The sequence below is a fragment of the Pseudonaja textilis genome, chromosome 2, assembly GCF_049901715.1.
Source record: "Pseudonaja textilis isolate UNSWEBS1 chromosome 2, rPseTex1.2, whole genome shotgun sequence".
Lineage (NCBI taxonomy): Eukaryota > Metazoa > Chordata > Lepidosauria > Squamata > Elapidae > Pseudonaja > Pseudonaja textilis.
The window spans coordinates 122,921,574-122,939,339 of NC_141991.1; the positions used below are offsets into that span (position 1 = coordinate 122,921,574).

The 17,766-nt window shown below is 41.9% G+C and overlaps 1 long non-coding RNA gene across 5 annotated transcripts in view; it reads right to left on the bottom strand.

Annotated features, from left to right (window-relative positions):
* Nucleotides 1-17,766, bottom strand: part of LOC113443084 (uncharacterized) — a 59,564-nt gene that overhangs the window by 37,701 nt on the left and 4,097 nt on the right. Inside the window, exon 2 of one of the 5 annotated variants that reach the window (XR_015741885.1) lies at nt 16,570-16,694. The exons of the other annotated variants lie outside the window; for them this stretch is intronic. This is a non-coding gene — a long non-coding RNA (uncharacterized LOC113443084). The remainder of the gene's footprint in view (nt 1-16,569; nt 16,695-17,766) is intronic. 5 annotated transcript variants of the gene reach the window in all.

Below are 17,766 nucleotides of genomic sequence, written 5' to 3' on the forward strand. Positions count from 1 at the left end.
CAGCTTGGGAGGCTGATCCCTGGTGGGAGGGGCAGCCTGTGAACTTGCTGTCAAGCAGGGCAACTACAAAGAGGGGCAGGCTTGGCTGAGCGGGATCCTGGATATTGGGCATGTGGTCAAAGCCCCCCTTCCTCTGCCTCCCCCTAGGTGATCCACGGATGCCATTGACTGTTGCACCGGAACAGTGCATCAGAGCTGCCGCGCTTGAGGCGCCAGCTCCGGAGCGGTGCAAGTCAATGGGTGACCCTGCAGGGCCAGCGCTCTTGGGTGACCTGCAATGGGTGACCCTGCAGCGCCCTTGCCTCTTAGCAACCCCCTAAGGCATCCCACCGCTCCCCAGGGGCGGTACTGCCCACTTTGGGAACTACTGGTGTAGGGTCTCCCACTTGGGCAGGGGGGGTTGGACTAGATGACCTACAAGGTCCCTTCCAACTCTGATTATCTGTTATCCTTACTTGTTAATTTAGTAACACAGTTGTTAAGTAAATCCAGCTTCCCCATTGATTTCGCTTGTCAGAACGTCGCAAAAGGGAATCACATGACCCTGGGATACTGCAACCCTAACAACTACATACATAAATGCATGCTAGTTACCAAGTGTCTGATCACAGGTCCATGGGAATCCTGCAACATTGCAAGTGTGAAAAACAGCCATAAGTCACATTCTTTCAGTTGTAACTTCAAAGAGACACTAAGCAAACTGTTGTAAATCGAGGATTCCCTATACTATTTGAGAGAGACAGAGAGGATAAGGGAATACAAGGGCCTACAGGGAGCAAAGGAACCAGGATGGAGATCCCAAAGTCTTCAGATATTCAGAAAAACACATTTTGTAGCAACTTAGCTTGCGTTCTGTCAACTGAAAATATATGAGGTGTTTTGAAAAATAACTCCCATGTTTAAAATTCAGCCTAGGCTGCCATTTGGGAAAAATATTCCTAGTCATCTGTTCTGTCCTAAAAATGACAAGTTATCCTCAATTTTATTTGCAAGTTTCTCTCTTCACAGATTTGTAATGCTCAAATGAAGAGCAGAGACAGAAAGGAAGAGGAAGAAACGAACTGTTAGAAAAACTGAACTCATGGACACATCATTCAACCTAATTTTTTGTACGTATTACTGGCTTCAATAGGAAAGATATGTAGCTCACTAAGAGTAAATTCCCTAGAATTCTTTGGAACTTAAAAAGAGAATTTCTGGAAAAGCATCCACCTAGAGATCCATATGATCCAATATAGGATAAATTATATATAAGATGTAATATAGCATAACCGTACAATGTTTCAAAGCTCTTTATAAATCAAGTTTTCCCCCAATCCTTGAGCTTGGGTAGGTGACAAGTCTCTTTCACGATTTTACATGTTAATCTGAAAGTTTATCTATTCAAGATAGTCACTGATCTTTTCTTCTCTTCCTTCCCTCTCCCTCTCTCTCTCTCCCTTTCTCGTTATACATTGCTTCATATTGTTTTAAGATTGTAAGCGGCCCAGAGTTTATATGCCTTATAAATTTGACAAGTAAATAAACTTTCCTAATAACCGGGTGGGCTATTATAAATCTAATGAAAGGGGAGGAGGGGGAGGAGGAAGAGTGTTGAAAGAGCCTAAAATACACACAACTTAGCCTATAATTATTTTCACTGCATCAGCTTTAGCTGGGACATACTCCCTAATCTATATTTTAAAATCCAATGTATGCTTCTCCTTGTTCGTTAACCAATCAATGTAACTTAGCGATTCAAGCACATGGCTACAATATAAAGGTCTGTTTTTAAAAACAGGTAAATGTTAGCCTTCTCATGAGCTAAGCCAATTCTTCCCTTGCCCTAATTTTTCTCCAATAAAATAGAAGCATGTATTTTGCAGCCAGTCCGTTACAGAATTAATTATACCATTAAGGTTGCCAAATCAAAGTTTCATAAAGTAACGGACACAATGGAACTGGGTTCCACTGAAATAAGAAACATATTTTATCCTAAGTCCAACAGAGATCTGAAGTCCTGGAATAAAGACGTTCTCTTTAAAATGCCTGCCAAATCTAGCTATTGTAAAAGCCAACGAGATAATAATAATTTTCGAAGCTCTTTCCATGCAAAAGCCATTTTTACTGCAGTTCTGGAGCCAGGAGCTGTGACTTGTCTAAGATCTCAGCGTATTGTCAAAATTCCAAGGGAGGCCTAACTCCCCTCCCTCTCGAGGGAGCCATTTCGAGCCTTGTGACTTTTTTTTCTTCTTCAAATAACTGCACTGTTTTCATTTTTCTAAAAATCTGAACTTTGCACAGGAATACTCAAGGGTAGCCCAAAGGCTTTTTTTAAAAAAAAAAAAAATGGAAGAAAAAGAGGAGGGGGAGAGAAGGAAAGAGAAGTAAATGCAAAAGGAGGAAAGGAGGGAGGGAGCGTTATTCTCAAGATTTTAAAAGTTCCAAAATACTGCAATCCTCCTCCCCCAACTTTTTGACTCTATATGAATAGGCACATGCAAATTTAATAAACCCGAATCTAAAGAAAGTTTTTTCCCCCTTTGTGCATTCTGACAGTTCTCGCTGTCCCTTCCCACAAGAGGGCAAAGTGGGTGAACAAGTCACATTACGGGAAACAGAAACTTTCCTTTCCTTCAGGGCTTGTGGATCTCCCCTTGCAAATGGCATTCCCTTCCCAAAACGGCTCATCTGCCATCCGATTCCACCCTCCTTTCGGAGCCCAGATGATTATGAGAAGAACATGACTTGAGGAAGGGGAAAGTGGAGAGGGGGGGGAATGGGAGGGGGGGGTGATTCACTTTCCCGGCCCGATCAACCTCTGCAAAAAATTCCAGAATTCACTTTGGGGCTGTAGGGAGAAAGGGGCAGAGGAAGGCAGGAGCTTTGCACGAGGCTTGGAGGGCCGAGTTCCCAATCATATGCCGCCAAAGCTGCCTCGGTAATGTTGCAGAAAGCGGGAGGGAGTTTCTGGGAGGGTAGGAAGGTTGCTCGTTTAGCGGAGATGAAAACCTCACATGAGGCTTGGGAATGGTGCAATCTGATGGGTAGAGGGCTGAGGATTGCTTCAAAGCCGTAGGGAAAGGAGTCGAGAGCCAAGAGGAGGAAGAGCTGATAGAGAACGAGCTGAGAACAGGGCCCTTCCTTGCCTGCCTCTAACCGCAGAACGAACATGCCCTGATAACTATTTCTTTTCATATCACGTCCTCTCCACGTTGCTCTCCTCTCACCCCCGCCTCCAGCAAGGCAATTTAAGGCTGTCTTAAGCTGTTCCGTTTCCAAAGTAGTATTTCTCCCCCCCCCCCGCCACCTTTTCTCCTATAACACAATTTTGGCTGTGGGTGCAATTTATAGCATGCTTCATTGATGATGCGGCTGCTGATGTGGTCAGGAACAGGGTCTGTCCAGCTGTTGGCCACTACAGGCTGCTGCGGACACAGGCCTGACTTTCTCATTACCGGGAAATGCCTTCTGTGGCTATTTTGCCTGAGGGAGGGGCGGGCGGAAGGAGACAGCCACCCATAATGCCTGCCTAGGGATTTCTGGACCCCTGTGGAGCCTTATTGAGAGTGAAATGCTCTTTTGCAACAATGCTCGGTCTGCTTTTTAAACATGGGGTTGGCTTCTCCAGAACATGGATCCTGAGAGAAAGACAATCCTTTGCGACACAGAAAGCCAATTTGAGCTAGGAACTGGAACTAGTTTTTAAACTGTGAAAATTCTGTTATTTTGGGTTTTCAGCTGCTTCAGTTAGCAAGGGATTTCCCCTCTTCAATGTATATTTGATTACATTGAGGGTACCCGCTATATTTGGCTTGCTCCATTACAGCTCCTTGGCCATTCATGGGCTCCTAACAGGTGGTCTATGATTCCAGGAGGTCAGACTTGGTTTTGCTACTAACAGATCTATTCCCTTACATCAGGAGTCCCCAAACTTGGCACCTTTTCAGACATGTGGACTTCAACTCCCAGAATTCCTCAGCCAGTTATGCTAAGCATAGAGTTTGCCAATTATCATTTGCTTGCTTCCTTCCTTCCTCCATCTCCACATACCCCCCCCCCCCACACACACACCGGTAATCCATCTGTTAGACTACTTTGGGGCATGGATTAATACACAAGACCACTAGACATCTGAGTCATCAGAAATACTGTGAATGGCACATCACAGGTGTGGCACTTCCATGCCTGCAACCTCTAGTTGGGCAACTAAACATTATTCCAAGCACCAACCTCATGCCATCTTGAAGAGTGTGATTGCTAGTAAGAGCGGAAGCCAAGCTGGGGAGTCCTTAATTTATTCTTAATAAAATCGTAGCACTAGTTGCTGGCACCATTAATATGGCAGAATAATTGGTGATTGGGGAGCAAAGGTGATGTCAGCCTACTTTTCTATTGGCAGATAACACATTAATGTAATGGGGTAACAGGGTGGGCTAGGTCCAAAGACAGATGGAAAGAATAGTGTCACAATATGGGCCGCCGAAATCTGCACAGCCACTAGAGGACAGCAAAGAGGTACAAGAGGTACAAAGAGATACAAAAGGCTCAGTGCTGCCCTCTCATGGGCTGTACAGATTTTGAATGGTTGCAACCAAATCGGATTTCCCTATCCAAGAAAAATAAATGAAAAGAAAGAGAGTTTGAGATTAAAGCGCAGAAGAGAGGAGGAAAATGAAGGAAAGAATGACCCAATGAGCAGAGAATGAATCAGATAAAGAAGAAAAGTTCAAAGAGTTTGGAAATGTAGACCAGGAGGCCAAAGCTTGGTAAATATAGCGTGGCTGTGTTCATAACAATTCCACATAATTGTAGCAATAGTGGCTTTTACGGCCACTGGAGCACTGTGACCTAGCAATCTAGAGAGAGCAATAAGAAACCAAAAATAGTAGAGAATTGGATTTCAGAAGCAGATACGATCCTTCCAATCTACCCGCTTCTAGTCTCATACTCTCCTAATTAAGACAACAGGCACTGCAGCGGCTTAAACTGACCTTGGCGCTGCTTGTTTTCAGAAGAATATAAACTGTGCAAGGATGAATGCAAGGGCTGCATCTTATCATCTGGCTCTGGAAGCATTTAGTCATAGCAATAGATTTTTCATTGCCTCCAAGATTTCCCGTAAGCCTCCAGACATTAGGAGAAAATTGGCAAGACTGGAATCATCTCTGGACGCACTTAAAAAACAAAGGAAGGTGGCCGCAAATCCGCAAAAGCCAACGTTCTTCTAGGATGATCCAAGCGCACCCGGAGAGGATGATGACCTAGAGTTTCAGTGATTCCTTTGGACCGTTTGAATTATTATGTTTAAAATCGTGACTGGAGACTTGGACTTTCTGACCTAACAAAAGCATTACACCTAAGCAAGTATAAGACAGAGGGCATCTCCAAAAGGGGTCGCTTGTCTAGCGGTCTTCTCTTCCTCACTTTTAAGTTAAAGTCCTGCCATTCAGACTTAGTGGGGAGAGGGGGGAATAGGCCTTCTTAAAATTGGGTGCCCCTACTCCCAATCCTTATTCTGCCATATTAAAGATGCTGGTGATCGGTGCTGTCGTTGGGGCCAGGGTGAAGCTAAGAAAAGGTCTGGTGGATTCTCCTTAGTTGGTTACCTATGGTAACTTCGTCTTCTACCCATACCTATGGGTAGAAAAACATTCTCCTTTATACAGGTAGGCCTCAAGTTACGACCAGTCACAAGTTATGACAGACACCCCCCCCCTCAAAAAAATAAGATTTATGACGTGGAACCAAACTTCTAATGGCTGCTCTTCCCCTCCAAAATGGTCATGTGCCTACACGTTGGTCTCTCTGCAGCCAACCTGTATTTGTGGCTGTTTGCAGCGTCCTGAGATCGTGTGACTGTGTTTCACATTATTTTTGCTGAAAACCGACATTTTACTTTCAGTTATAAGCAAAATCAGCCCATAGCGAACAATGGGTTTGCTTCATTACTGTAGCATTCACTTAACAACTGCCACAAAAAAAGGTTGCCAAAACCAGTTGGGTTACATTGCGTCCTGCTTTATGACCGTCATGACTTAACACCATAATGGCAAGTTCCATTACAGCTGTAAGTCAAGGACTACTTATATGGGCTGGGGTGGGTTTAAGCAGTCTTTTAAAATTTGCAGGTCTAGCCAACTACCTAAAACGCGAAAGGTGATAAGGAAGGGTACAGAGTGAGTTGCCTCATTGCTTCTGCCCAGTGTAACTATGCTCTGCATCTCTTTTGTGTCCGAGTGTGTGGGTCAAGCACTCTTTTCAATAAGTACTAAACTTACATTGGAAACAACTTGGTGGATAGGGAAAAAGCCTTTACCTCCCCAATCAACAGAAATGTCATGCTGGCAGCCAATGGTCAAGGAGCTTAAATCTGACCTTGGGTCAGGTAGGCACTATAAGTACTGAACCTGGAAAACAGACAGATTAGAACGAATGGGATGATGGATGCAATCGTGACTAACCCACATCCAGTAACAGCCATCCCCACGGCATTTAGTGCAGCCAAAGCCAAAATGAAGAGGAATCCCAATTCTCCCTAGCCAAAGGGAAAATAATAAATTCCAGAGCACTGTATAAACCACCATTAAAACTGCGGCTGCACTTATGCTGCTCCCTGATCAGTACAATAGTTGTTAGCCCTCAAGTCCAAAAAAACTTAACGAAAATAATTGGGACAGGTAGTTCTCAAGTTATAACCACAATTGAGCCCAAAATTTATATTGTTCAGTGAGAAATTTGTTAAGTGACTTTTTGCCCCACTTTACGACTTTTTTCTGGCCATATTTGTTTAGCGAATCACTGCAGTTGTTAAAATTAGTAAATACGGTTGTTAAAGTGAATCTGGCTTCCCCAATGACTTTGCTCGTCAGAAGGTCGCAAAAGGGGAATCCCATGATTCCCAGGACACTGCAACCGTCATAAATCTGAGTCAGCTCAGCTGCCAAGCATCCAAATGTAAAATCACGTAACCACGGGGATGCTACAACGGTTGTTAAGTGTGAAAAATGGTCACAAGTCACTTTTTTCAATACTGTCGTAACTTCGAACGGTCATTAAATGGTCATTAGATGAACTGTTGTAAGTCGACGGCTACCTATAAGCACATGCCATTCCTCCCTTCCCCATCCCTTGCCAGCTGAAGCGGCAAAGACCAGGAACTATTCTGTGGAGTGACAGAATTAGCAACATGCATCCTGGAAGCAGGTCTCTTCCCCAGTTTAAATGGGTATTCTTTCAAGGTTTGCATAACAATCTCCCTGTCTTTCCCAAGAGCAGGAGTCTGGGGGTTTAAACCCAGATCGAGTGCTCTTTCTTAAAAGTGGGCCAAACTCGTGTTTGGCCTCGCCCAGCGATGATGTGAAGCCCAAGCCCTCAGAGAACAGTGCAGGGGTGAAATTCAAAATTTTTCCCTACTGGCTTTGTGGGCGTGGCTGTGGGCGTGGCTTGGTACAATAGTAATAGCAACCAGGAGCGACTGGGGCAATTTTTTTTACTGATTCAAATCGTCCCTACCAGCTCTCCTGAGGTGAGCTGAGGTGGTTGAATTTCACCCTGAAACAGTGGGGAATGGCGAGAGGGGAGGATATGATTCCATGCAAGATTAAAATGGTCACGAGGGCCCTGCAATCGACCACCAAATTTAATCTTTGATTTCTTCCTTCCTTCCTTGGGCTTTTTTTTTGCCACTCAGTTTCGGTAGGCTTCAGCCAGATTTCAAAATGCCAAAACTTTGCATTAAAGGTATCAAATTGCTTCGGAGCCTTCTAACACAGCAAGAAGAGTTATCACCCACAAGCAGACCAGAGTGTAACCACAGGGAAAATTGGGCTGGGAAAATGGGGAAAATACTACTTTGAACCTGGAACATTTGAAGCTGCCTTTGTCAGACTAGAGAAAAGGCAAAGGATAATGTCACAAGAATATGGAAGGAGGAGGTGGTTGTCAGGATGTGTTCATGCCATGGTTAGACACAAGTAAGGAAGAGATCTAAGATTTCTAAAGCCAAGGCTTGTGCCAATCAGCATTTTTAACACTCTACAGTGGGGTGTCCAAGCTTGGCAATGTTTTTAAGACTTGTGGATTTCAAATCCCAGCATTCCCCAGCAAGCACTGACAGCCTCCCAAAAAATTGAGGAGTGAGTTGCAAATGTAATAAAGTCCCATCTCAAGGCCAGAACATCCAAACCCAACCAAACCTAATCAAGATAAATAGCAAAGATCTCCAAACTTGCCAACTTTTAGACTTGTGGATTTCAACTCCCAGAACTGGCTGGAGAATTCTGGGAGTTGAAGTCCACAAGTCTTAAAGTTGCCAAGTTTGGGGACCCCTGATAAACAGGATTATAGGGAACATCCAGAAAGGCCCAGACAGGATGGCATGAAACGACTTCATTAACTAGTCCTTCTGAAAAAAAGGCACTTTCTCGGAGACTTTGTCAGTACCAGGATATCCCACAGCTGGCAGAAATCAAAGCCATATCTCAGAAAAAGGCAACGACAACTATAGACCTATGTTTGCCAAGGAAGAAGGGTCACAGAAATAATTTTCAAGATCTACTTGAAATGACTGTGACGATCTTGTATGAATGTTCAAGCCACCATCCCCCTTCTAATAGCCCCCTTGTGGTGATATCTGCTTATGTAAAGTTTTGCCTATCTAACCAGGGTAAGTTGAGAGAGTCATTCATTTGCCCTCTTCCCCCACCAAGCGAGCAGCCTTACTTGTTTTAGGCTTTATCACAAGTAAAAAGATTCTGCCTGCTATGTTGGCTGTCCAAATATTTACCCTTTCTTGCAGAATGCTGAAAATGTCACCTTTACTTGCACAATGAAATTTCAGAGACTTTAATTGGCAGGAGGCAGTGGGACGGGAAAAGGGAACAAATTAGTCCACCCTGTAAAAGGCCAATTCTTGAGGGGAATCAGTCATCTTTCCTGGCTATTGACTTCCCTCACACCCACAGCCCTTTATTGGAAGGGGGGCGGGGAGGAATAAAGACTAACAAAAATAAGGTAAAATGTTGAAGACGAAGTAAAAGAAAACCTTCTTGATGAATGGCATGAAAACGTATGAAGTGACAAGTCACTTTGGGCACAAGTATAATGCTATTACCTCAAGATAAACCAGGAGTAACAGTGAAAGGGGAGATGGGGCCTGCCAGGTAGCATTTAATCAAGCTTGCGCCGGCTGTGAATTGTCAAGCCAAATGCAGCCTAATTAATATATCGTGGTTTGCCCCCTGGGATCAACATATGTGTGTGTGTAAGGGACAGAGAAAGGGAGTGAATTTAAATCTCAGGCAAATCTTTAGGCAGCAAACACACTTGGATACGAAACATTTGCTTAGAGGCGAGAAGGAACAGTGGAACACCCCCTGGTGAACACGTGCAGACATACCTGCTTGGCTAAGTGGGTGACCAGAGAGATGGGCGGAATACCCATCCTCATGGAAGCAAGTGACCCCACCCCCCAAAAAAGCGCGTGGTGGCATCATCAACCCAACATAAACTTAGCCACAACTACATGCTATATCAACAGCAATGGACAGCAATCAAGTGTCATCTAATACAGGTTATGACCACAATTGAGCCCAGTATTTGTGTTGTTAAGCAAGACACTTGTTAAGTGATTTTTGTCTCATGTTATGATCTTACTTCCAATGGTTAAATGAACCTCACTTTCCTGTTGACTTTACAAGTTAGAGAAAGTGATCACATGACCCCAGGACATTGTAACTGTCATAAATACATACCAGTGGCCAAGCAACCAAATTTTGATCACGTGACCATGGGGGTGAAGCAATGGTCATAAGTGTGAAAAACGGCCATGAGTCACTTTTTATTGCTGTAAATTTGAACAGTCCCTAAAAGAATGATAGTAACTCGAGAAAAACCTGTATCAAAGAAATGTAGCGAAAATGGAATTTAAACTGGACTAATTCATAATAAATTTCTCCCTTGGGACATCACCTGATTGAATCATTTTGTTACCAGATGGGAAGTAAATAAATTCAATACATGAATAAAACAAATAAATTACCTTGCCCAGGAACCAGCTTCCTAAAATAAACTGGAGTCTGGAGATACCACATCACCAATATTCTATAAATGATGGAAAAACTACAGGCTGAGAAGTGCTATTAATAATTAGCTCCTTTTTGAAACCATTCGTATAACTTACAGCAACCATCAATGAATGCCAGCTTTCTTTTATTATCATTACTATTTATTTGCCATCCTTTCTTGAGGGGCCGCAAGCATTGCACAACAAAGAAATAGCCCCACATACTGTGTAGTATTAAAATCCTATGAAAAAAATTAAACTAAAACAGAAACATCATAAACCGGTAGCCCTAACATTACAAATATTGAGTTAAAGAGGATTATAATTCTAAGGCTACATGACATACAAACAACTGATTTGCTGTTGCCCAAAATATAACCATGATGGATGGAAATTCCACAATCAGGGAGACATCCTTAGAAAGTTTTTATTTCAAGTAACCACGTTGCAGAATATTCCCATCACTGGGACAACAAACAGGATTCACCCTGTCATGCTGAAAAGCCTATTTTGAACCATACAAAAGAAATATTAATTTATTTAAGACTTTGTTCACTGATCTTGAAGTTCTGGATTAGGGCTGGCAACTCATACCATAACCCATGAGTGCAGTTGAGAAAAGAGCTGCTATCTTGCAGAAAAGCCAAGTCCCTGAGCATCAGCAAGGAACCCCCTTCTTATAGACAAAGGCATCTTTCATCCCATCAACTGCCAGGAAAAAAAAAACCTACCCTTGAGACTCATTTCTATAACAAAATACTATATTTTGGCACAAACGCAAGAAAATGCTTTGGACTGCCCTTGACGACCACCCAGAAATTTCAACAGATATAATCTGTCCCATAATACAGCAGCACACACAATATTTGGTAGTCCTCAATTTATGATGGTCGCTTAGCAACCGTTCAAAGTTACAACGGACCTCCCCAAGGCTTCTTACAACTCAGAATCAAAATTCCGTCAGCCGCGCCCTCCTGTGGTCATGTGATTGCATTTGGGAATTCGGCAATCGGCTCACATTTGCAGCCATGTGCAGCGTCCTGCAATCATGTGATCATATTTTAACGGGTTGTTGTTGTTTTTTGCTGGAAACTGGTGTTTATTTCCAGTTTTTGGCAAAATAACCCCTTCCCATGGTGGACAATGAATTCATTTAACAACTGTGGTGATTCACTTAATGATCTGTTTAACAAGCAGCATGACTTACAATTCTAGGCTTGATTATAATTTTAAGTTGATCACAACCTGTAATGGAGGCCCCCAGGTCTGCCCATGTAGCACTTCTGTTGTGTGAGCTGCACTGGCTTCCAGTTTCTTTTCAGGTACAAGGTGATGGTTGTCACCTCTAAAGCACTATACGGCACAGGGCCAGGCTAACTACAGGACCATCTTTCCCTAAGGACATCTACCTATCCAACCTGGTGAGATAGGATGGGCATCCTCTTAGACCTCTCCCCTAAATTATTGCCATATGATGGGAACTAGGAAGTAGCCTGGGATCTCTTCCCCCTAAAGTTTGACAGACTTTTTAGCCCTCCGTAAAAGTTTTAAAGATCGGGCACTTCCCCCAAGTGCTGGGATAATATTGGATAATTGCACATTATAAGTTTGACTAGGTGCCAGGGTTTTTTTTTTTAATGTGTTTAGTTTTCATAGTTTTAATATGGCTTTGATGCTCTTTTAACTTTTGATTGGGAGCCGCCCAGATTTGGTTATAAGAGCGGCAGCTTTATAAATGTTTTAAATACATAACAAAGTAAAATGTAATACATACAGGTAACTTTTTTTTGCCAGTTCTCCATCAACATGAAAGAACAGACTTACTTAGCAATTGCTCTGATGAATCATTAATACTGAAGGTGCTGGGTTAGGCGCCTTAAAACCATAGGGAAGACAGTTCACAAGCAACCTTTCTTACCATTTTTAAAGTTTCCCAGATCTTTAATCCCACTTTTTACACCTAGTTACAACCAGTTTGATATAGCAGTTAAGGCACTTGTCTACAAACTGGGGGAGTGTGAGTTCTAGTCTTGCCTGAGGCACGAGGCCAGCTGGGTGATCCTAGGCCAGACACACTCTCTCAGTCCTAGGAAGCAGGCATGGGCAAACCCCTTCCAAAATACCTTGCCATAAAAATTGCAAGGACGTGTCAAGGCAGTTGCCAAGCCTCGGCATGGATTCGAAGACACCAATAAATAAATACAAAAATTCACCTAATGTACTAAAATGCATGATTCACATACGGCTCATTTCTATTTTTCCACACTAGCAACCGCCCTAAAGTACCGTAAATGCTCTAATTCAGCTTTGGGGGGAAAAGGCTATGCTTCAACTCAATGCAAACTCTGAATTCAAAATCAAACGGAATGGGGCAGCCGGAGGCAGTTTCTAATTAATTCCATAGGCAGAAATATTTTACTTGCTCTGTCCCCGATTCGAAATCTTCCAGAGAGCTCCGCTTCAGATACCATCCATTATTCATGTCATGGTGGAAAGACCAGCACTACATTAAAAGGGGGGACAAGGGCTTATTTGGAACAGAGACGCTTTCCTAGAATATAGAACAACAATCTTGATCCGTTGGGTGAAAACGAAACATGTCTATATGCACACGCGCGCGCACAAAGAGGTACTTAAAAACGTTAAAGGCAAGCAACTGAACTAAAAAAAAAAAAAACCAACCTTCCTGAAAGAATCATCAGGAATCAAGCCCAAAGAACCTTTGATTGTTGAACTAACACATCCTTGCATCAAATTGAAATATAGTTTGTATAGGAAGTCCTCAAGTTACAACCATTCATTTAGTGACACTTCAAAGTTACATCCCTGAAAAAGGTGACTTCAAGACCATTTTTCACACTCACAATCTTTGCAGCATCTCCACAGTCACAAAATCAAAATTAGGATGCTTGGCAATTGCCCTGTTTTTATGACAGCTGCAGTGTCCCGGAGTTATGTGACTCCCCTTCTGCGACCTTCTGACAACCAAAGTCCATGAGGAAGCCAAATTCACGTAACAAACATGTTATACTTAACAACCGCAGCCATTCATTTAACAACCGTGGCAAGAAAAAATGGCAAAATGGGGCAATGCTCACTTAATAACTGTCTTGCTTAGCAACAGAAATGCTGGAGTCAGTTGTGGTCGTAACTTGAGGACTACCTGTACCTGCAATGTTCTGGGTTCCTTTAACAATTTCATTCTGACCAGAAGAAAGAACAAAATGGTTTCTTTACATTTTCCTTTTTACTTCCTAGACTAACTCTTGATTTCCCAAATAATGTTCAAGAACCAGGGATGGACTAAGAGAAACCTTCTCCAAGATGAACACAAGATGGCTCGGCAGATAAGGAAATTAATTGGAGAAGCCCTGCACAGCCTTCCTATCTTTCTATCTATGAATACTTCCAAAAAAGGCTATTTTTTAAAAATGGCTTTTTAATGTCCAAGTCATTAGTACCTTCTGCTGGCATGCAAGAAGCCACACCCTAAAGGCTAAAATCTCTCCCCCGCCCTCCCCTTCCATTGCGTATTATTACTCCCAAGTAAAAATGTGGGACTTTTTTCTGAGTGCAAATAAGTTTTGCAATTCTGCAGAGAAACTCAGCCCTATGCCTTCCATTAGTCAGTCTCTAGTAATTGATGGACAAGCAGAAGCCTTCCAACCAAGTTACTTGAAAGACTCTTGAAACTGGGGGTGGTTGAGGGAGATAACAGGATCACAAGGTTATTTATTTATCTAGATTTTCATTCCGATGCCATCCCAAGGACTGGAGGGGGGGGGAGGGAGGAGGGAGAGCAACAATACTGCCTTATCTCCCCCGAAGAAGGAATCCTTTGTTGTTCCAAGATAGGCAGGATCCTTAACTTGTGATAGAGAAAACAAGGGCTTAACTTGAGCATTGGTTTATCAAGTCGAACAACAACAATATGTTTGTGAACAAGGCAGCTAGGCCCTGGGGCAATCTCCTTCTGAGCTAGGCCAGGATAGTCAGCCTGACCCAGAGGTCAGAGAGATTCTATGCAGCAATGACTTCATTGCCATTGTTTTATGGGTCGTTTTATGGCCTTATAAACTGGCCCTCACTTCTGCTTCTACGCAGCACTGCCAAAAGCCACTAGCTGATACCTAAAAGGCCAGTCTTTGGAGGTTCCCAAACTGAACCAACTCCTCTCACTCAAGACAGAATTTCATTCTCTTAATTACCAGGCAATGTATTAGGACAGAGAGTCCAAACTCCTTCAGTCATTCTCCCTCAGTCTGCAAGACGCCTTCTAATAAAAATGAATGGGAGAGTTCAGCCTTCAGAGAATGAATCCAGAAGACCCTGCTAAACGACTGGCAACCCATGATACCTTCCTGGAAGGATCCTTCACACGTCCCCAAGCAGTTTGCAAACATGTGTGCCCCAGCGTCCACATGGGAAGCACAATTCTCCCATTCACACATCATAGGATTCCTGCAGAAAAACACCAGTTGAACACTTGTTCAGCCACAGCAAACATGGCTGTCAGATAAAACATGGAACGGGGCCTGGAGTACATTTATAAGTTTGCTTTGGCATGTTCCCCCTATGTCAGCTTGCTAGCCTAAAAAAGAGAAGTCACATCCATCTTTTTTTTATTTCTTTCTGTTTTTGCCCAAACATTTACAGGAAGGTTGCACACTCAAACGCTGCCGGTAAGAATACATTCTGTAGAACAGGAACAGATAGCCTCGCACATGTCAAAATTTGAAAGTGCCTGCAGAAGAACTGTGTAAATACTTGAACTCCCACTGGGCAATTTTCCCAAAGGATGGATTATTACGTTACGTATCGAGTACAAATATTTAAGCCATTCCTAGAAAATCTCCACAAGGCAAAATATAAGGGAGAATCTTCAAAAAGAATGACTTGTCTATTTAAAGGACAACAAAACCCTGAAGTATTCATTGAAAATGGAGGAGACAAGCAATGAAATCTGTACTCAAAGGCAGATGCCTGCTCTTTCCGAAGAGAACTCTATGTTTCTCTCCTAAAAAGTTATTGGTTTGTCTGCTTTCAGTAATCTCTCTCCCCCTCCCATCGGAACCTGGGAAGAGCCCTAAGGAAAAAAGGGAATTGCAAGACTAGAATTCCAGGAGGTACAGCCAGAGCTGAATCTGAAACCAGATTCTTGGCGGAGTTCCTGCTTTTTCTTATAGAACTCATGAAGTCCCCTCAACTAAACTCCCCTTTTGGTCAAAAAAGAAGTTAAATAATAGGTATCCCCACTGTTCTGACTAGAAGCTAAAAAATGATGGATAAGCTCCTAAAATAAGGAACACGGTTTCAACTAAGGGGCAATCATTAAGCTAAAGAACATGAGGATCTTGTGTTGATTTTTTCCATTATTGAATTGGGCTTGGAGGTAAGACAGGGTTTGGATGGGAGGCCACAGGGAAATCCCTGGGCTATAGGGCAGACTCTTAAGTCATAAAGCTTCCCAGAAGAAAGTGGTGGCAAATCCCTTCCGTATTCTTGCTACAAGAACTACACAGATGCCCGAAGGAATACACTAGGATGACATTTTATGAATTGCTCATGTTTTTTGTGAGAAAAAAATATACAGATGCATGAAATGAATTCACTAGGAGACTCCATTAATTGTAAAATAGCATTTCCATGGTTTTAACAGGGTGCAATTTCCTGATTTAACCAGAGAAACATATGAACGTGCACAACATTTTCTCACTCCAAATGAGTTGGGTGCCTTTTCACCCACACCCCTTTTAGGTTTTCTTCCTTTTTGCTGCAGAGCTACTAGCAGCTTCATTTATTGTAGAAAACAAAAAACAAGATTAAAGAACAGCTGAAGTGACATGGCGTAAGGAGGAAAAAGTGGACTACTAGTATCTCTGGAATTTCTTCAAAGAAAAAAATACAAGTGCCACTGCAATATAACAAAAGGCTACTGAAAGAAAACCGAAAGCATGCTTCCTTTAAAACTTCCCTATTCGAATCCAAAAGTCCAAGATCAGGGAATATTATAAACTGAAGACGGAAGCATCCAAAGGAAATATTTTATATATCATTATTAATCTTCCAGAGTTCCAGCTACTATGTGAATTGAGCTCCTACAATTGTTGAAAAACATTTGCCCTTTTGGTTTTCCCCAAACTACTTTGAGGCTATCAACAGAATTTGAAAAATATTAATATTCAGGGGATTTACAGCGCGACTCTATTCAAACCGTTTCTTACGGAAATGCTGCCGTGTAAATGCAGCCTATGGGCTTCAGAGAAGCACACAAAGGATTGCAGGCATAGGACCTAAGCTTAGAGAATTATCTATGAGTCCTTCTAAAGTCTTTCCACCCTTCTCACGTGTAGAAATTTTAGGAATGCATTCTTAACCAAGGACTTTGCATTCACATTGTTTTCGATTGATCTCTCACACACACACTGTCTGGAAACAAATCCATTTTCAGCCTATGCGGGAATACCTTACAAAACGTTTGGAATCCAATCCAGTACAAATTTACATTTATTTTTAATAAATACCTCAGGACACGTCACCGTGTGCTAGATCATGCCATCATACTTTTGACAGGCGTTGGCCTAGCAGGACTTTCAAGAAGATCCGCTTCCTTTCATAGCTGTTTTTAAGGGCCTTTTCTCAAGAAATGCTGCTCTTAAGAGAATTTAGAGTAGAAAATTCAATGATAATTGGACGTAAGTAGCCCCAAAGGATGGCATTTCCTCTCTTCCTCCATTGAGCTCACACATCTACTTCATGTTAAGGTTAAGTGAGAAAACTAACCCAGAACAAGGTAATGGGAAATGTAATTTTCCTACTGAGTGCATAAAATGCAAAGGCTGGAGAACAGGGATGGAAATTGAATTTCCTACATGATGAGATGAATCCTTATAATAAAAAACATCATATTTTTTTAAAAATGGTTTGTTTCTCAAAGCAAACAGATTTTCTTGTAGTCAGATTTACTGTATGATGGAAAATATCTAGGTCTGAAAATAAGGTATGTTTGCCTCCATGGAAAATGTGTCTATTAAATAATTAAGGTTTGGGAGATTATATAGAATATGAATACATACACAAACACACGTAAGTATAAAGCATATTTCTTGCTCTGGCACTGATCTGGTTTAGATCTGGAAAAGTAGGATTTTTATTATTTAAATAAACATAAGCTACTGTTTATTAGCTACCCAGAGCAATTAATAAGCTAATATGGGATATAAAAAGATATATCTATCTCAAAATAGATATATATTTGTTTTTTAATATATTAAGTGCATCCCTTTAGAACAGTAAAAAAGCTAGAAAAGTAACCTTAAAAGTAAAATCACATTTATCATGCAATCCTACTAAAGATTTTCTTTTTACTAAAAAAGAGTGACATTGACTTAAGTCTAAAGACTTATTCTAGCAGTAAGTCTCACAGAATGGGATTAGTTTCTTTCTCAGAACTACACCACAGAAATCTGATCCTATGCATGTGAAATTTAAATTAGATCTTAAATTTGCAGAGCAGAATTCATTTCCAAATAAACCGACATAGGATTGCACCATGCATACTTCTTTACAGAAAAAGTTGATCTGACAGTTATATTAAGAGTATTCCTAAGAAAATAGAACAAGGCCCAAATGGACACCAGAAATTCTTAATGCATTCGCTAGCAAATGGATCAGGTCTCACAGAATACACTTGGATTTTCAGTTTTCTGGAATGTACAGTC